This window comes from Cucurbita pepo, chromosome 2 (genome assembly GCF_057944985.1).
Source record: "Cucurbita pepo subsp. pepo isolate OVF chromosome 2, ASM5794498v1, whole genome shotgun sequence".
Lineage (NCBI taxonomy): Eukaryota > Viridiplantae > Streptophyta > Magnoliopsida > Cucurbitales > Cucurbitaceae > Cucurbita > Cucurbita pepo.
This window is the reverse complement of record NC_141799.1, coordinates 10379337-10400324: the sequence shown is the minus strand read 5'-3', so window position 1 is coordinate 10400324 and position 20988 is coordinate 10379337. Positions and strand designations below refer to the sequence as shown.

Here is a 20988-nt window from a genome sequence, read left to right as displayed (position 1 = left end):
GGAGTGGCGAGATCGTTAGGTTGGACTGTGGGTCACCAGATCGGTCACGGGTCAATTTGGTGGTTCCAGACGCTATTCGATTCACGTGAACATTTTGATTTCGGTTTGACCCGAATCCGAGCGTATTGATGCGTGTCAACAGGTAGGCTGAATGCATTTCTCTAGCAAAATGCTGCCACGTGTCACTCACCGGCTCCACCGCGCTACTTTGTAAATTAGGCGACGAGTGGTAACAATTTTCTCTCTCATGCGTGTTTTCTATTTTCTATGACTTTTCCACTCAATTCGGTCACCCGTGCTTCCAGGAAGAGGAGGGTGTCAGGGACTTCTTTGAGGAATAGCATTTCCTCCTCTATTAGCGTAAGCCGGTCGGCTTGTGCTTTGGGTGTCGACTTTGTCGCCGACATGATTTCGGTCTTTACGATGTTACGGAGCTAACAAAGCTGTGATATCACTTGACACAATCGCACTTTCGAAGGCAGCGGACTAGCGATTGTGCGGCACTCACTTTCCAACGACAAGTGAGCTAAGCCAATTTGTTCTTGCGTCGCCTACGACCAAGCGACGTATGATCAAGCCTCTAGCCTCGGTTTTAAAAGAAGGTTTTAGAAAACGAGGAGAGAGAGAGATTTTAGAAAGAGAAATTTTGGAAAGAGACGTTATATAAGCAAGCAAGAGAAAGATAACAACGGCTTAGCATATATTACCTTGGGTAGGGAGAAGTTGACAACTAGTCATATCCCAGTACATTCTGAGCCATTTTATGTCTGGCATGCCTAGACATGACACTTTTGAGGCGTCATACGCCCTAGAACTACAAAAGGAAAAACACTAATGAAAAGACATGACAAGGGTTTGGCTTGTCATGGGCATGCGGCCATGGGCAACACTCCCTGGACGAGCATGACCGTGACACCCCCCACGCGCAATGAACACAGGCGATCAGCTCGGGCATCGCGCGAGCAGTGGTGCACATCGAACCCCAACGGCATACCCTTCAAATTTTTTGGGCGTCACACATGGAGCATAGGGAGTGGCGAGATCGTTAGGTTGGACTGTGGGTCGCCAGATCGGTCACGTGTCAATTTGGTAGTTCCAGACGCTGTTCGATTCACGTGAGCATTTTTATTTTAGTTTGACCCGAATACGAGTGTATTAACGCGTGTCAACAGGTTGGCTAAATGCATTTCTCTATTGAAATTCTGCCACGTGTCACTCACCGGCTCCGCGCGCTCCTTTGTAAATTAGGCGACGTGTGGCAGCAATTTTCTCTCTCATAAGTGTTTTCAATTTTCCAGATTTCATCTGTTTTGTGTGTTCAAACCATTTGCTTCATATTTTCGTAACTTTTCACACATAACTTGGATTGACTCAGTTTCTTCACCAAAGTCGTAGATTTTTTATTCACCTACATCGACGTATTTTTCTTGAATATAGAATGAATTAAATCCATTCAAAGATACGGGAAAACTCACGTTTTCTATTCTTGACCATTTCACCCGAACTCCGATTAAGCATTAATATTGGTTCGGGATTCCTTCAAGAAACCTGTGTGAATCCTCTTTTAATTACACACCTCAAAACTCCAGATCCATCATTCAAGAAACTCCTTAGATCTAGGCAAAATTGAAAAGAAAAGGTCATAGTCTAACCTTGTCCATTCTTGGATTTTCTGGCTGGAATGGGCGAACCCACCACCCAAACTCCTCCTCTAGCACCAAGAGGAGTCTTGATTCAATGTTTCTTGCCTTGGATTCGATCTTCAACGGTGGATTTGAGGCAGCCAATTTCTCCGTTCTTCTTTTCTTTCAAAATCCGACCTTCTTCTTATCCCTTCTTCTTTTCCTCTCCTTTCTTTCGCTTTCTTGTTACGACTCAACTATATAGACTCCTCAGGTAGGAGTAGGGGCAAAATGACCTTGTCCCTATGTTGATCTTGCCTGTTTTTTTTTTTAATCTTACAACCATCTCAACCATAGTTTCCTTCTTCGTCGACTCGAGCCTCGGTCTCTTCAGCCTACAATAAAAAATTACCTCCTAATTATCATGCATATATTTGGATCTTAAGTAGGAAAACAAAGGTCGTTGATACCTCCTAAGTTCAAGTGTTACAAAAAATAACATAGTATTTGAATACAAAAATGAAAAGCCACCTATCAACTACCAAATGAAGTCAATGCATACTACTATCCTGTCATGACTTCCATGGCCATTCTAACATTCATCATCATCCCGTGCAGTGGCACTTTCTCTGTAATGACCCTAGATTTATACTAACCTAAAGTGGCTAATGTCATCATAACATACTCTCTTATGCGAAAATAAACATTTAAAACTTCATCATAAAATACTCCCATAAACTTACATGCTTGAAAAAATAATTAAAGCAACATAAAAAAAACTAAATAAAACCAATAAAATATTAAAATTAAAAACATCCTATATTAACCCAAAGTCTAAGAAATGAAATACCATTGTTCTATGCATGTGGCACGGTCTTTACTTGCAATGTCATCATCAACCGTATAGAGGCGTCTTGCCTTTACCTGAAATAAATGAAGCACACGACTTTAGTATTTTAAGAAATTCTCATTAAGTGACCCCACTTGAGATCTAACACATCAACCATCACATGACAAGCAAAATGACTATCAATGGCTGGTTACCCGAAACACATAGCGTGTAATCCTTACCTTGAAAATCATTTACTGCAATCACCCCATAGAGTGACGATTAGTGCTTGGTTACCCGATACACACAGCATGTAACCTTACCACATGAAAATCAACATCCATCCTAACTCCTTAAAATGATTATCAATGGTTGGTTACCCGAAACATATAGCGTGTAACCCTTACCTTGATAACCATTTTCTTAAATCACCTCGTAGAGTGACCATTGGTGGCTGATTACCCAAAACACACAGCGTGCAACCCTAACCGCAACCTCCTTAATCATCAAAGGTAACATGCATGCATTACGTCCCAAATGGTTTATTTTCATGAGCAACCATACATTATGTCACACAACTCACATCAAAGATATTCTCAATCATCAAACATAATTATGCATGCGATAGGTTTCAAAACATTTATTTTTATAGTCAACATACATCGTATCACACAACACTCAACCATACAATACAAAACATATTCAACCCTTGTAGAAAAACAAAACAGTGAAGTTTCAATAGGAAGACCTCTTACTTGGAGAGCTTCTTTTCTAATTGTCCCTATAGATATTGGTCCAACTTCGACTTAGATCGAACCTACACTTAAACACCCAAGTTTAACCAACCCAACTTGAGTGGTACAACGAATCCTACAAATCATAGGGTTTTATTGCTTGCCTTCTTCCTACGTAGAGGTTGGGTCAAATCCAAACTATTCAGAAAAGAAACCACATTGTAACTTCGTTGGTTGGCGCATTGTACCTTGGTTACGTTTACTCCTCCAAATAGTGGTTCTGGCGATTACGACAGTGTTCAATTCGTGATGACGACGACAATTTGATGTGCGACGGCGATTGGCGGTGGTCATCTGACGTGCGGTGACGGTGCGGGATGCTTGTCTCAGGCTTCATGCTCGCTCGTCTCAGGCTTCGTGCTCTATTACATGGGTGGCTGGTTTGGTGGCTTTATGTAGCTCAAACCTAGGATTTTTTTTTTTTTTTTTTTTTTTAATGTATTGGGGTTGGCCTAGGGTTTATGTAGCTGAACCCTAGGGTTTATTTTAATGTATTGAGCCTTGGGCCAGAATTTGGGCTTTACGCATCCAACCATGTCTGGAATTGGAAAGAGTCCAAGGTCAAGTCACGGTTTTAAAGGATATGTCCCATCATTAAATGTGTGTATTGCATTACTAATCCCAACAATGGGGTGACTTATTTAGTATTTCTTAAAATATTCAAGTCACATGCTACCCTTATTTTTTCACGTAAAGGTAAAGCGCCCCTGCATAGATGACATGAATTCTAAAATGACCCTGGAAGAAATCATGATAGAGAAGTGGTATGCATTGATTTTCATTTCGATGCCCACCTATATGGTCAAATGATTATGTTTTCGGTGAAGGTTTGTCCGAAGAGGATGATGTTAATATGGCATTTTTTACAAATTCAGATCCGGTAAAGTACGTGGAAGCACTAAAAAAACTCAGAGTAGAGGATTGTCATGGATGAGGAGATTAAATCCATTGAAAAAAATCAGACCTGGCACTTAGTAGCTCTACCTATTGGTGCATAGAAAATTGGGGTAAAATGGATTTATAAAACTAAGCTAAATGAGCTTGGAGAGGTTGACAAATACAAGGCAAGATTGGCGGTAAAAGGATACACACAAGAGCAAGAAATTGATTACACTGAAGTTTTTGCGCCGGTAGCTAGAATGGATACTGTGAGGATGATCATATATTTTGCAGCTCAGAAAGGCTGGAAGCTTTATCAGTAATATGTAAAATCAGCTTTTTTTACATGGAGAATTGAAAGAAGATATCTTTGTAGAACAACCAAGAGGCTATGAAAAAAGGGGAAGTGAACATATGGTGTATAAGCTCAGCAAAGCACTCTACGGGTTAAAACAGACACCTAGAGCATGGTTCAGCCGAATCGAATCCTACTTCATCAAAGAAGGTTTTGAAAGAAGTTCTAGTGAGCATACACTCTTCATTAAAAGGAAGAAAGAGTGGTCAGATTCTAGATTATATTACCCAACAAAGAGGTTAATTAAATATGGAATTTCTTATGTGTTTGTAGTGTTACTTTTGCCTTAGTCATTACCAATAAAAAGATCATTATAGGGTAGGTTTTGTTGAATTCAAACTCTCGTCCAAATATAACATATTTTAACTTAGATTTAACATCCTATATACAATACACCCTATTAATTATTACATGGATTGTATATATTTAGATAAATAAGGTTAGAAAAGTAGCTAGATTTAAACTGTACAACTGTAAATAAACTTATTGTATACCAATTTGATTTTGCTATATATATAAAAGAAACTAAACAAAATGGATTTGTGAACAAAGAAAAAGTTACCAACTTAAACTCAGACAAAAAAAAAAAAATGAATCCTCAAAACATAAACATATTCTTTCTCGTCATATTGCTTGCTTTTAAATCAAACATGATTATTAGCTCATGTTTTGCAGAATCCGACTCAAAGATACAACGCCCAGTCTCCCCGTGGGAAGTTGCAATCATATGAAGGATTCAATTCTCTTGGCTCACTGCAAGTCTAAAGACAACGATTTAGGCGAACATGAAATCGACCTTGGAGCGAAATACTCTTGGACCTTCAAAGAAAATTTTTGGCAATCAACACGATTTTGGTGCAATTTTAGCAGCAAACACGGACATGCTTCTGGTGAAGTATTTTGGCCAGAAATGGAAAATTTGTTTAGCGATCAATGTTATAATAGTATTTGTACTTGGGCAGCAGAAGACAATGGCATTTCCTTACGTCTTGGTTCTAAAGAATCATATCTATTAGAGTACCCTTGGAAATGATCGTTGAGTTTCATTGGGTTGATTTAAACACAACTTCCAAGGATGTTGAGTTTCATTGGGTTATTCTTGATCTAGACACAAGAAAACCCTTATTGCTTTTCTGTTTTGGAGATTGAAGGTCAATTATTTTGTACTTGTTGAGCTAAAATGTATACCGATGATAATAAAAATAAAACATGATATAGTTATATATATATATATATATGTATAAAAACTTTTTTTTTCTTTTTGGAAAGATACAAGTTGTAAGTACCGGGCTGACTCGTTGGCTTCATAAAAGAACAAAATTTTTTTAGCGAAATAAACAAGAAAATTTAAAACATAATATACATTCTATCCAAATAAATTTCATACATAAGTTTTTAAAACACAACCCAACATATTTAAGACACAAAATACCGAATGGACACAAAACGTTTTAAAATAAAAAGTTTGAGGACGACGGGTGAAACTTGTCTACGACACCTACTCCAGAGTACCCTCCAGACCTCAAAAAGCTCCTTATTACCTGAAAAATATGAAAAATAAGAAATGAGTACAAAGACTTAGTTAGTAGCCTATTTGTAGGCTCTTAATCGTGTCTTTGATATGCTACAGTATCACACTCTTTCTTTTCTTTTCCTTAGATCTAGGGAAAATCGAAACGAAAAGCTTTGATATGTTAGAGTATCACACTCTTTCTTTTCTTTTCCTTAGATCTAGGGAAAATCGAAACGAAAAGTTCATAGTCTTACCTTTTCCATTCTTGAATTTTCCAGCAGGAATGGGCAAATCCATCACCCAAACTCTTCCTCTAGCACTAAGAGGAGTCTTGATTCGAAGTTTCTTCCCTTGGATTCGATCTCCAATGGTGGATTTGAGGTAGCCGATGATTTCTCTGTTCTTCTTTTCTTTCAAATACTAACTTCTTCTTATCCCTTATTTTTCTCTCCTTTCTTTGGCTTTCTTGTTACAACTCAACTATACAGACTCCTTAGGTAGGAGTAGGGGCAAAATGACCTTGTCCCTACGTTGATCTGGTCCGTTTTTTAATCTTACAACCATCTCGACCATAGTTTCCTTCTTCGTGGGCTCGAGCCTCGGTCTCTTCAGCCTACAATAAAAAATCACGACCTAATTATCATGCATATATTTGGATCTTAAGTAGGAAAACAAAGGTCGTTGATACCTCCTAAGTTCAAGTGTTTCAAAAAATAACATAGTATTTGAGTACAAAAAATGAAAAGCCACCTGTCATCAAATAAATGAAACCAATGCATACTCCTATCCTATCTTGACTTCCATGGTCATTCTAACATTCATCATCATCGGTGCAAGGGCACTTTCTCTGTAATGACCCTAGATTTATACTAACCTAAAGTGGCTAATGTCATCATAACATACTCTCTTATGCAAAAATAAACATTTAAAACTTCATCATAAAACACGGCCATAAACTTACATGCTTGAAAAAATATTTAAAGCAACATAAAAAAACTAAATAAAACCAATAAAATATTAAAATTAAAAACATCCTATATTAACCCAAAGTCTAAGAAATGAAATACCACTATTCTATGCATGTGGCACGGTCTTTACTTGCAATGTCATCATCAACCGTATAGAGGCGTCTTGCCTTTACCTGAAATAAATGAAGCACACGACTTTAGTATTTTAAGAAATTCTCATTAAGTGACCCCACTTGAGATCTAACACATAAACCATCACATGACAAGCAAACAAAATTCAGGGATCTTAGTGGTTAATTACCCAAAACTCACAACGGGTAATTTTACCACATGAAGATCAACATCTACCTTTACTCCTTAAAATAACTATCAATGGCTGGTTACCCGAAACACATAGCGTGTAATCCTTACCTTTGAAATCATTTACTGCAATCACCTCGTAGAGTGATGATTAGTGCTTGGTTACCCGATACACACAGCGTTTAACCTTACCACATGAAAATCAACATCCATCCTAACTCCTTAAAATGATTATCAATGGTTGGTTACCCGAAACACATAGCGTGTAACCCTTACCTTGATAACCATTTTCTTAAATCACCTCGTAGAGTGACCATTGGTGGCTGATTACCCAAAACACACAGCGTGCAACCCTAACCGCAACCTCCTTAATCATCAAAGGTAACATGCATGCATTACGTCTAAAATGGTTTATTTTCATGAGCAACCATACATTATGTCACACAACTCACATCAAAGATATTCTCAAACATCAAACATAATTATGCATGCGATAGGTTTCAAAACATTTATTCTTATAGTCAACATACATCGTATCACACAACACTCAACCATACAATACAAAATATATTCAACCCTCGTAGAAAAACAAAACAGTGAAGTTTCAATAGGAAGACCTCTTACTTGGAGAGCTTCTTTTCTAATTGTCCCTATAGATATTGGTCCAAATTCGACTTAGATCGAACCTACACTTAAACACCCAAGTTTAATCAACCCAACTTGAGTGGTACAACGAATCCTACAAATCATAGGGTTTTATTGCTTGCCTTCTTCCTACGTAGAGGTTGGGTCAAATCCGAACTATTCAAAAAAGAAACCACATTGTAACTTCGTTGGTTGGCGCATTGTACCTTGGTTACGTTTACTCCTCCAAATAGTGGTTCTGGCGATGACGACAGTGTTCAATTCGTGATGACGACGACAATTTGATGCACGACGGCGATTGGCGGTGGTCGTCCGACGTGCGGTGACGGTGCGGGATGCTCGTCTCAGACTTCGTGCTCTATTACATGGTTGGCTGGTTTGGTTGGGGCTTGGGCCTAGGGTTTATGTAGCTGAACCCTAGGGTTTTTTTTTAATGTATTGAGCCTTGGGCCAGAACTTGGGCTTTACGCATCCAACCATGTCTGGAATTGGAAAGAGTCCAAGGTCAAGTCACGGTTTTAAAGGATATGTCCCATCATTAAATGTGTGTATTGCATTACTAATCCCAACAATGGGGTGACTTATTTAGTATTTCTTAAAATATTCAAGTCACATGCTACCCTTATTTTTTCACGTAAAGGTAAAGCGCCCATGCATAGATGACATTAATTCTAAAATGACCCTAGAAGAAATCATGATAGAGAAGTGGTATGCATTGATTTTCATTTAGTACTTGATAGGATGATTATTTCATTTTTCATGTTCAAAGACTATGTTAGTTCTATTTTCTTGTTTTAAATTCAACGTGTAAGTTCACGGCTTCATTTGCAAATATTTTATTTCAAACTTCCACGTATGTTACTTATGGCATTCATGTGACGATGCCTCTAATTTAAGCAAGAATATTAGGGGTGTTACATTACGAGTGTGATATGTGATCAAAGAATGAGGGTTGTCCTGCATGATTTATTACGCCACGAAAAAAAATATGGGGACCTCATGCATATTTGTATGTTCACGTGCACCGGGATACTTCTCCTTTATGATGAAGTATGGACGCGTACACTATGAGACGAAAATGATTATCATGCTGACCATAATATGACTAAGGTATGTCCATGAAATGATCCGACTATGAGATGTATAAAGACGATAAGGCCATGACAAGATTAACAAGACGATATGACAGGGATACGCATATGGAAACGATATGAGTATGAAATGTTGTGATACGATATGAAAATGATATGATATATGTTATGGTACGATATATGTGATAAATTGATATGTTTATGTTATGAAATATTGTGATACGATATGTTATGGTATGATATGTATACAATTCGAATTGTTATGTCTGGAAATATGGAAATGTTATGATATGGCATATGTATGTAATATGATTGACATGCAAACCGATGAACTAGCATGAGATACCACCCCGACATAGACATGAAAGATATGTTATGAAGGAAGATGCTAGCAAGATTGTATTAAATGATAATGAAAATTGAAAAACGTTGGGACCTTATATATTATTGTGTGTTCATGCATTGGGGGATACCCCTTACCCTTCTCAATAGTACAGACGCGTACGCTACGAGACAGGAGAACGATTATTATGTTAATATAATGCTGTCGTGATGATCGCTATTCGTAACGGGTGTCTAACATCAACAACCACCAGAGAATTCTCGCCCCATAAAAAAGGGGGCCTAGGAGGCGTGCGAACTGACTGGTGGGTCAATACTCGCACGTGTGAACCGTGTGTAGAAAAATTAAGTACACATCCCAATTGCCCGTTATGATGGCCGTCGCACGAAAATAAATTGTTATGATAGGTCTCTTTCATGAAATTGTATGTGTTATCATTTAACCCCAATAGTGGGGTCACTTACTAAGTATTTCTTAAAATACTTAAGCCACGTGCTACTTCTATTTTAGGTAAATGCAAGGCATCCCTGAACGGCTGACGACGACATCACAACTCGAGACCATGACACATGCGCATAGGGTAGCCCCATTTATTTTCTTAGACTTAGCCAAGCTCAACACATATCGGGAACATCTTTTGAGAGCGTAATGAAGGAAGTTCAATTGAGTCAATTAGCAACTGAGTTACGAAATAGACATCTTGGAAAGTAGCAAGCAGACATCAAAACGCCAAAAAGAGAGGGCAAGGAACAATGTCAAGCAATAAAATTGAGAAGTGGGGAAGAAATACCCTACAGAAGAGGTGAAATTAAAGAACACATTAACAATCACTCGGCTAATACATAATAGAGAAAGGAGGAAAATGCCAGACAAAAGAAGCAGAACACAAAAATGAAGAGCGTAGTAGCATTAAGGTAGTAGCATTAAATGAAGAGTGTAGGTGAATGAAATGGTAACATACACAAAAATTAGGGAAACTTATATACCTACGAGGCTCGAACATTACAATGTAGGTGAACGAAATAATAACGTACACAAAAATAAAAAAATAAAAAATGCTAGTTCAACTACATGTTACTACAATCTTGAACCGTTGTGAATTTTTGTATTTTTTCTAATTAATTAATGTGGTTGATAATTATATCAATTGAATAACTTCTCTCTCAAATTATTCAATACTTTACTTAAGCAATTTTTCGTATTTTTTTTATAGCATCTATTATAATTACACAAAAATAATAATAATAAGTCTCGAACTTGTAATAACGTCAACCATCAAGATCTTTAAAAAAAAATAAAAACATATTATAGCGTTTTGTTTAGCTATAATTTTTACATGTACAAACAAAGTAGAGAGGAAGCTCAAACATATAAAAACAAACCACCGTCCTTGCCCACATGAATGGTAGCTAACACAATAACAAACATAAACCACAAATCCGGTAATCAAAGCACTAAGCCAATCATTATAAATTTAAAAGATCCATTCACAAACTGCTATTAACTTCTCGTGCTGTAGTCTTGGACTCCATGACCGAGTCATAAGAAGCATGTAATCCAATCAAGATATAGTAAATCAACAGAATCCCAGTCCAGATTCCGAACCTTTCAAATGAAGCTTTGTCGATGGAGCCAAGAAGGAAAAGGTTGATGGCGATCGACAGTGAAGGCAACCACGGGACGAGCGGCACGCCCCACACGCGAGGCTTTTTGGCCTGTGGGACACCGAGCCATAGGGCCAGAGTTGAGAGAAATCATATGGAATTGGACACCACCAAGCCGATCCAGCCGTCGCTTGAGCCCCAGTACACGGCAGTTGCTATTGAAGATCCCACGATTAGAACCAGGCAGATTATGAGTTTGTTTCGGTCGGATGGTGTCGTTTCACCGCTGACGTAGTAGCGTCGGACGATCAGGCCGATGGCTACCAGCATGAAGATGAAGAGGGTGGAGATAGAGAGGAGGTTCGAGAGGATTCCCAAGCTTGTAAAGAAGGCGATTATTGTTGTAGCAGCGAGCATTGTGGCTGTTGCATTCAATGGAGTGCCCGTCCTTTCATGCACTTTGGCGAACCATGGTGAGATCATGTGGGTTCTGGCAATGTGGGTGAGATAGCGTGCCTGTCCAACCGCATTAACCAACAACACGGTGGTCATGCCTTTAATAGCACCAGCAGCCACAATGTACTTAGCCCAACCCCATCCAATAGCCTCAAAAGCCACTGAAAACGGCGCGTCCTCATCAATTTGTTGGTACGGCTGCATCAAGCACAAGGTAACCGCAAGAATGCAATAGGCTAATGTGGTGATCACCATTGATCCAACAAGACCAATAGGTATATCTTTAGCAGGGTTCTTAGTTTCCTCAGCCATTGTCGAAACGGCGTCGAATCCAACGTATGCAAAGAACAAAACGGCAGAAGCTACGAAGATGCCACGAGGGCCATAGGGGGCAAAGGGAGTGAAGTTTTTCGGGTTGGCCTTGGTGAGGCCGACAATGACAATGAAGAGGATGATGGCAACGTGGAAAATGGAAGCAATGTAGTTGAAGCGGGAGGAGCCTTTGGTGCTGGCTACAGCCAAGGTGCAAATGACGATGATCACAATGATGGCGATGGGGTCGAGTTTGTTGTAGGAGTCGGGGAAAGACGAAACGTGGATGCGAAAATCGTTCGGATGGTGATTGCACAAAGTGGCAAAGTATGAAGTCCCTGAACGGGCCACAGCAGCGCTGCCAATTATATATTCGAGGAGAATGTTGCCCGCTGCGATGAATGCCACGAAGTCTCCTAGTTCTACCCTTAGGTAGGCGAATGATCCACCTGAACAAATAATTACAATGAGCTCCTGTGGTTAGTAATTTAGAAAAAACTAAAAGGGAATCTAGAATAATTTTAAATTTGGATTATTGTAAAAGTATTGTTGAATTCAAAATATTTTTACCCTTTATATTTATAGATATTTTATACTTCTTGCATTCAAAATCTAAATTTTGTTTAAACCAATTAAGATGTCATAATAAAAATTTCAATACAATATCACTTGAGGGTCGTTATCTCTAACACAAAAATAAGACCCATTTCATTAAAGAAAAGAAAAGAAAAGAAAAAAAAAAAAAAAAAACAACAACAATAGCACATGTTAGACAACTTTTTAATTTTTTTTTTTAATATTCAAAATACTATTACAGTTGGTACACATTTTAAAAATACTCATGAACTTTGAAGAGTAACAATAATATTCTTAATTTTCCAAAGGAAGACCTTTCATGTACCATGATCACTCTATTTACAGAGTCATGTTTGGATGTTCATGTAAATTTGAGATCACCAAATTTTGACACTCAAATGTTTGGGATTATGTGGCAAGCATGCATGTTTGAGTTAACCAAATTTTGACACTCAAAATTCCACTCGAACTTGTGGGGTTTATATGGCAAGCATGCAAGTTTGGTTAAACCAAATTTTAACGCCTCAAAATTCCACTGAGAAGTCAACGACTTTCTTCATTTTAATTCAACAATTAATTTGAATAATTAATTTCAAATTAAAGTAATATTAAATTATTAATTAAACCATTTAATTAATATTTAATATTAACTCAAAACCAATCTCAATCAATTCCAACATATTTGATTAAAATATTTAAAACTTATTTAAATATCTCAAATTCTCTCTTTTTGTTTAATTCATAAATAAAACAAAAATGCGGTTAAATATATCGTATATATGTAGCGCATATTCCCTAATTTGAATTCGAACACTTCGAACTCACTCGTCACACTGTTCTATTGTTTAGTCCGATGTGAGCTAGCAGAGGGACCTAATGGACCTATAGATCATGGGCTCCAACGATCCAAGATTAACCGGTTAAACTCATTAACCTTGTTAATCAACAACACTCGTTAACTACTAGGACACTCCACTATAGTCTAGTAGTTGCACTCCCCTCACTATAGATATATTTCTGTCCATTTGATATAACCATGATTAGTAAGTCGATCCTTCACAGGTTGTTCGTAGCTAAAGCTGGGTCAATTAGCCGTTTTACCCCTGAAGTTGCTTCTTGTTCCTTATGTCCCACTAATGTTAGGTCATGCCGGTAAAAAAATTTATGTTAGGTCATGCCGGTAAAAAAAAATAATTAAACAAATCATTTAATCTCATCTCTCTTCCATCCTCTCACACGCCCACTTTCCCCTCAATACTCAACCAACTCCCCGTGCTCTCTCCCTTTCTTCCGATTCTCATTACATTATGTGCACATTTGTCCTAACACCACTATCTCCCATCATCAAAAATGGAAATCTTTCTCTTACAATTACAACATGAATCAATTCTGTAGGATGGTTATAAGCTTCGAGGGACAAGTCAAGCCAATCTTAAAAATAAAATAGAATGTCGGCCAACCAAGTAAATGACGTTATTATTGACATTGTTATATTTGATGCTGACACGTGCCCCGTGGTTATGCACATGTCATATATTTGATAAGTGTAAATCGTTTATGAATCGATATGACTATGATGTGATATGTATATGTTATAATATGTAAATGGCATGATAACTCTTACGTTATGATATGTTTGAGTAGAATACGAGAATGATGCAATGAACGTAATGTAATAATATGACTAAGATATTATTAATATAACGACACGGTTAGGTTATGTATAGAAATTGATATGGTTATGATAGATTGAAAAAACGATATATATATATAGGTTATGTGTAGAAAATGATAGATTGATAAAACTATATGGTTTGGTAGCGTTTGGAAAACAATATGACTAAGGTATGTCCATGAAATGATACGACTATGAGATGTATAAGGACAATAAGGTTATGCATTATAGGGTAGGTTTTGTTGGATTCAAACTCTCGTCCAAATATAACATATTTTAACTTAGATTTAACAACATCCTATATACAATACACCCTATTAATTATTACATGGATTGTATATATTTAGATAAAAAAAGGTTAGAAAAGTAGCAAGATTTAAACTGTACAACTGTAAATAAAATTATTGTATACCAATTTGATTTGGCTATATATATAAAAGAAACTAAACAAAATGGATTTGTGAACAAAGAAAAAGTTACCAACTTAAACTCCCATAAAAAAAAAAAAAAAATGAAGCCTCAAAACATAAACATATTCTTTCTCGTCATATTGCTTGCTTTTAAATCAAACATGATTATTAGCTCATGTTTTGCAGAATCCGACTCAAAGATACAACGCCCGTTCTCCCCGTGGAAAGTTGCAATTTGGAAGCATATGAAGGATTCAATTCTCTTGGCTCACTGCAGGTCTAAAGACAACGATTTAGGCGAACATGAAATCGACCTTGGAGCGAAATACTCTTGGACCTTCAAAGAAAATTTTTGGCAATCAACACGATTTTTGTGCAATTTTAGCAGCAAACACGGACATGCTTCTGGTGAAGTATTTTGGCCAGAAATGGAAAATTGGTTTAGCGACCAATGTTATAATAGTATTTGTACTTGGGCAGCAGAAGACAATGGCATTTCCTTAGTTCTTGGTTCTAAAGAATCATATCTATTAGAGTACCCTTGGAATCATATCTGTTCGATTCACGTGAGCATTTTTATTTTAGTTTGACCCAAATACGAGCGTATTGACGCGTGTCAACAGGTTGGCTAAATGCATTTCTCTAGTGAAATTCTACCACGTGTCACTCACCGGCTCCGCGCGCTCCTTTGTAAATTAGGCGACGTGTGCAATTTTCTCTCTCATGCGTGTTTTCAATTTTCCAGATTTCATCTGTTTTGTGTGTTCAAACCATTTGCTTCATATTTTCGTAACTTTTCGCACATAACTTGGATTGACTCGGTTTCTTCACCAAAGTCGTAGATTTTTATTCACGTACATCGACGTATTTTTCTTGAATATAGAATGAATTAAATCCATTCAAAGATACGGGAAAACTCACGTTTTCTATTCTTGACCATTTCACCCGAACTCCGATTAAGCATTAATATTAGTTCGGGATTCCTTCAAGAAACCTGTGTGAATCCTCTTTTAATTACACACCTCAAAACTCCATATCTATCATTCAAGAAACTCCTTAGATCTAGGCAAAATCGAAACGAAAAGGTCATAGTCTTACCTTTTCCATTCTTAGATTTTCCAGCCGGAATGGGCAAATCCATCACGCAAACTCTTCCTCTAGCACTAAGAGGAGTCTTGATTCGAAGTTTCTTGCCTTGGATTCGATCTCCAGTGGCGGATTTGAGGTAGCCGATGATTTCTCTGCTCTTCTTTTCTTTCAAATCCTAACTACTTCTTATCCCTTTTTTTTCTCTCATTTCTTTCGCTTTCTTGTTACAACTCAACTATACAGACTCCTCAGGTAGGAGTAGGGGCAAAATGACCTTGTCCCTACGTTTATCTGGTCTGTATTTTTTAGTCTTACAACCATCTCGACCATAGTTTCCTTCTTCATGGGCTCGAGCCTCGGTCTCTTCAGCCTTCAATAAAAAATCACGACCTAATTATCATGCATATATTTGGATCTTAAGTAGGAAAACAAAGGTTGTTGATACCTACTAAGTTCAAGTGTTTCAAAAAATAACATAGTTTTTGAGTACCAAAAATGAAAAGCCACCTATCAACAAATAAATGAAACCAATGCATACTCCTATCCTATCTTGACTTCCATGGCCATTCTAACATTCATCATCATTCGTGCAAGGGAACTTTCTCTGTAATGACCCTAGATTTATACTAACCTAAAGTGGCTAATGTCATCATAACATACTCTCTTATGCAAAAATAAACATTTAAAACTTCGTCATAAAACACTGCCATGAACTTACATGCTTGAAAAAAATATTTAAAGCAACATAACAAAACTAAATAAGACCAATAAAATATTAAAATTAAAAACATCCTATACTAACCCAAAGTCTAGGAAATGAAATACCACTATCCTATGCATGTGGCACGGTCTTTACTTTCAATGTCATCATCAACCGTATAAAGGTGTCTTGCCTTTACCTGAAATAAATGTAGCACACGACTTTAGTATTTTAAGAAATACTCAGTAAGTGACACCCACTTAAGATCAGACACATAAACCATCACATGACAGTCAAACAAAATTGAGGGATCTTAGTGGCTAATTACCGAAAACACAGTCGGTGGAGAACAATTGAAAAATTGGGTCTTGTTCATGCTGATTTGTGTGGTCTGATTACTCCATCTTCAAGCAGCGGAAAAAGGTATGTGTTGTGTTTTATAGATGATTTTTCTAGGAAGGCATGAATGTACTTTCTCCTAGAAAAATCAGAAACATTTTACCATTTTAAATGTTTCAAATTTTTGGTGGAAAAAGAAGTTGGAATGCCCATAAGATGCCTAAGAACAAACAGAGGAGGAGAATCCAATTCGGCAGAATTTAATGACTTTTGCAAGCAGCATGGAGTGGAGATACAACTGACCACAGCTTATGCTACACAACAAAATGGAGTAGCTGAACGCAAAAATCGTACAGTGATTTACATGGTAAGAGCTGTGTTAACAGAAAAGAAAGTACCAAAGAGATTCTGGCCTGAAGCTGTTATGTGGGTGAGCCATGTCTTAAATCGATCACCACCTCTTGCAGTGAAAGATGTAACACCAGAAGAGGCTTGGAGTGGAGTAAAACCACCAGTTGACTATTTTTCAGTTTTCGGATGTGTGGGATATGTTCATATTCCAGATGCTAAGAGGAAAAAGCTTGAAATAAAAATGTAAGTTGTGTTTCATTTGGAATCCGTGGTGAATCCAAAGGGTACAGAATGTTTGATCCTGTAGCAAACAAAATCATAGTTAGCCGCAATGTAATTTTTTATGAGGATCGTGAATGGGATTGGAAAGATTCTGAAAATGAAATTGATTTAGATTGGGGAGACAGCATTGAAATTTCAACTGCAACGGAAGAAGACACAGAACAACACTGCTTCAACTTCATCGATTAACTCAAATGGTGAAATTGAACCTGCTGTTGTACCTGCTGCTGCACTTACGGCTAAACCTACTGCTGCACGTGCTGCTGAAATCGAACCAGGTTTGCTATAAGGGAGGGCAGATGTAATACCCGAATTTTTAGATAAATAAATAAAAAAATAAAAATAACAACATAGGGGCAAAAGGGTCATTTTGCCCCTATTCTTATCCAAGGGGTCTAGTTGTTTGGGCTCCAAGAAGAAAGAGAGAGAAAAGAAAAGAAAAAGAGAGAGAATGGAGAAAGGAGAAGAAGTTAGGGTATGGGAGAGAGGAAGAACAGAGGTGACAAATCGCCATAGGAGATCGGATCAGAACCGACGCTGGAGAACCGAGTCCCCAATCTAAACCGTTGAATAGCTCGAGGCAAGGTGCTCTCACGAATCGCACCTTCCTATTTCGACAAAACGTTCAAGAACTTCAGGTTAGTCCACGAGTATCTACATTGAGAAGTCATCAAGATTTTCGTGTGCTAGCAACGTTTTGTGTTGATCCTTGGACTCTCCCTCAACAGCGCTATCTGGTTAGGTTCTGGAGTGAAGGCGGCCAAGATCGGCGTTCGAATCGGAGTTTAAAGATATCGTGATTTTCGGTAAGAACTCGTCTTTTTCTCCAAATTTGAACTCAAATAATAAGATCTGTGATCATCAGAAAAATTTAAGAAAATTCTTTCCAAGGAGTAGAATATGAGGTCTACAAGTTTCGTGAAGAAAATTTAACGAATCGGATTACGGATTGGGAGATAAAAATATTGGAAGAAAATAGATCGAAACGGGAAAGAGACCTGGAAAAATGAAGGCAGGAGAGAGGGTGGAGGCCGCCACGCGTCGGTCAGCGTGCGGAGGAGAGCGGCGGAATCGGTGATCGACAAGTGTCGATCACCGGCTGGTGAGGCGCGTCCTCACCCGGCAGCGGGCACGCGTCAGGCGCGCGGACCCGGCCGGCCTGACCCGCGCCGCACGCGAAGCGCCCGACCCGGCGCCTCTGACCCGCGCCTGCGCGGGGGAGAAGTGCATAGGGCACGCGTAGTAACCTTCCAGGGCGCGTGCGTCGCACGTGGGGGCGCGTGAGGCACCGTTTTTCTTCCCGTTCGGTCTCTGTTTGCTTGTTTTCCGGCCCAATTTTGATGCTGACCCTATTATTATGTGAATTAGGACCTGTGAAGAAAATTCCAGAATTGTTGGAATCCATTCCGTCAAGAAAACTCGAACTCGGGAAGGCACACGTCGACCAAGTAAGTAGCCATTTGGATTCCCACGAGCAGTACTTGTAGGAGCCGCTAGGAATAAGCATGCATGCTACCACCTATGAAATTAGCTAGCCGGACTTAGCGTGTTATTATAGAAACTGCGAATATAAGATGATTATGGAAAGCTAGATACAAAATGTGTATTAAATCTGTTTTGGTTGAGACTCTGATAATGTATGTATGCATGAGGAGGTTGGGGAAACTTGTGAAATCAGCGCTCCGGGTAAAGATGGACATTATCTTCCCGTTGAACATGTTTGATAATTTTGCATGAACTGCTGCGTGTAAACTCTATTGTATGATGAATGCTTATATTATCTTTCTTGATGAATAGGAAGAAATTATGAGCTTAGATTAGGACGCTTATGGCTAAGTAGGCTAGACGAGACCCTAGATTGGGGGACCTCTAGAATACCGTACAATTAGACCCGCGAAATGATTACCGGCGGAATCAGAACCCAGAATTCCAAAACCGATAGGTTTGTGACACCAGGCACGAGAATCCTAGAGAAACACGAATCTAAGTCTAAGGCACCAAGTTCCACCCTAGAAAGAATAATAGGTCACCACGGTAACTGTAGGTAGCCCGCTAGAGTTGAGCAGTGAAGATAGTGTCATCAGAACCTCCACTTCCCTCTCTCCTCTGATACCATACCGTCGAGACAGAGCTCCGGTACGGTGATCGTTGAGCTTTGCAGATCCGGATAGGAAAGTGTGACAGGTGCCCAGACCTAGTGGTGATAGCTAAGGGGTCTTCTGAACAGGACTCCTGGGCCGTAGAAACCCATCCCTGAGCGGGGGATGTGGAGCCACTTAGGATGACTCAGTAGCTGACCGGCACACAGGGGGTCGCACCCCGTTTTGTGGATGTATGGTCCCGTGTGAGGGTCGTCAGTTAACCTCAACGGATGATGTTCAGAGAGAGAGTCACGTATTCAGATCCAGCCATACGATCCCCTCAGATTTGCTTATGAGGTCGCGCCTCACCTCAGGACACTGATCATTTCACTGCATAAGATGGGCAAGCCTTTTATGATACAGAAAGGAGAGTTGTAGCTTAGATCACTCTCCTTAGAAACCCGAGAAAGATCGTGGTTACCTACCAAGATAAGGATGCGAAAAGAGCCTACAAGTAGGCTGCTTACTGGGTATATTTTTATACTCACCCCTTTCTCCCCTTTTTTTTCAGGTACCAGTCGATACGGGGAGGTGTTCGAGAGCTGTGCGGTCACAGAGGGGTGTCGTTCCGGAGCGTCAGTCCTTGGTCGGTCTTTTAGAGTTCTTTGTTCGTTTTCATATTTAGAATCTTTTGTATTTTTCTTCATAATTGTATTTTCCATTTTAAATATTTGATTTTAATTTTGTATTTCATTTTTACATTTGCAATTTCCTTTGTAATATTTTCGAAACAAATCTTCTTTCTCTTTTGTTTTAATTGAATGGTATTTTTATCCTTTTACTTTGCTTTTCTTTTCTTTTATTTTCTTTTTGTTTGTTTTCGATTTCGTCATTTTAGTCACGAGTTCGATTCTTCGAAACCTCGAAAATCGGGTCGTGACAGATTGGTATCAGAGCCGAGTTGGGTTTTGATTCTGTAGACTTTTTTCTAGGATAGAGAGTCATACACCTCTGTGACTCAGCTTGACGACATACCTCGCGGCGACCAGGTACGCTGTCTAACCATGTTTAGTAGGTTATGATATGATGTAATGCCAGTAAGAACTTGATGTATGTTTTGGGTTAACGCTTTAGGGTGTTAAAAGTGAACATTCCCTCTGTATGTTGATGCTAGATTCGAATTATTGTGAGGATGCCGAGAGGGGTCATGTTTTAGTTTATTGGCCTTAGGAAGACACAAAGGTGACTCCGCCGAGCGTGTGACGTCCAACCCTTGGAAATGTACATGAGATTTTCTTTTTAAGGCCCAGTACGAGATGATATACCTATGACCTAGCCTCCCATGACCATAATTCTAGATGTCAAGCATGCCTCCGTGGAGATCACATAGTAGGCCTAGACAACATAGAGTTGTCTTAACCACATAGTAGACCTAGACAACATCGTTCTTACAAGTAAGGGCAGCCACTGTAGGAATTAAGCACCCCTCAAGCAAACCATTTTCACAGTGAGTTTGGTTAAGTTGGAAGTCGAGAGATAAGATTCACCAACAGAGAGAGCGAAACTATGGGGGCCATGGATTCAAGGTTGGTTGGAGTCTTCGTGATATAAGTTCAGGTTCATGGAATTCCATAAGTGAGATGTGCGCTTTTATGCCACTAATGAGTCATGGGGGTGTAGGATATTCCTACTAAAGGATCACCCAATGGATGACAAGTCGCTTTGGACCTTGGTGGAGAAGACCAAGTCCAAAGGCAGCACGTGGTTATCAGAA

At 38.8% G+C, this 20988-nt stretch overlaps 1 long non-coding RNA gene and 1 pseudogene across 1 annotated transcript; one reads left to right on the top strand and one right to left on the bottom strand.

Annotated features, from left to right (window-relative positions):
- Positions 1-1969: 1969 nt before the first annotated feature.
- LOC147793621 (cationic amino acid transporter 1 pseudogene) lies at positions 1970-15513 on the bottom strand (annotated as a pseudogene).
- Positions 15514-17628: 2115 nt separating this feature from the next.
- On the top strand, positions 17629-20055 carry LOC111787972 (uncharacterized). Its single transcript, XR_015420006.1, has 4 exons — positions 17629-17771; positions 17862-17939; positions 18502-18581; positions 19786-20055. It is a non-coding gene; the product is annotated as an uncharacterized LOC111787972 (long non-coding RNA).
- The last annotated feature ends 933 nt before the right edge of the window (positions 20056-20988 follow it).